We start from the raw sequence: 611 nt of genomic DNA on the forward strand, positions 1-611 counted from the left end.
AAATAGTAATTAGAATGAACTAAATTCACAATTAGTAATTAGAATGAACTTAATTCATCTTACACAAATATAACCCCTTATGAAACTAGTTAATTGTCAATAATTCCATTATAATCGTTACCATAAATTTAAAGACAAAATTATTTGTTCTACAAAATTAATTTCCCAAATATGGCCATCTTCCACAAATAATGACACATGACACAATAGATATATTGTGTGTTAAACTCTTAATCCATTCTGTTTTTGCATTGATTAAATTAGTTTGCTTATTACTTATTCGGTTGAAAAGGGTTGCTTGTTTAGCATATTCTGTATTTTATTACTGTTATTATAATTTATATTAGCAACAAATGAATGACTTCTAGCACAATTAAGTTTTTTTAAATGTATTTACATAATTTTTTATTATGTTTAATAAGATTTTTGAAGATTTACCTTTATTGTGTTTTTTTGAAAAAAAAAAAATAACGTCTTATTATTTTATTCAATTTCCTTTTAGTCAGTTTTTATACCCTTCACCTTCGTGAGAAGGGTATATATAAGTTTGTCATTCCGTTTGTAATTTCTATAATATAATTTTCCGACCCTATAAAGTATATATATTCTGG

The sequence above is a fragment of the Lucilia cuprina genome, chromosome 3 (assembly GCF_022045245.1).
Source record: "Lucilia cuprina isolate Lc7/37 chromosome 3, ASM2204524v1, whole genome shotgun sequence".
NCBI classification, from domain to species: Eukaryota; Metazoa; Arthropoda; class Insecta; order Diptera; family Calliphoridae; genus Lucilia; species Lucilia cuprina.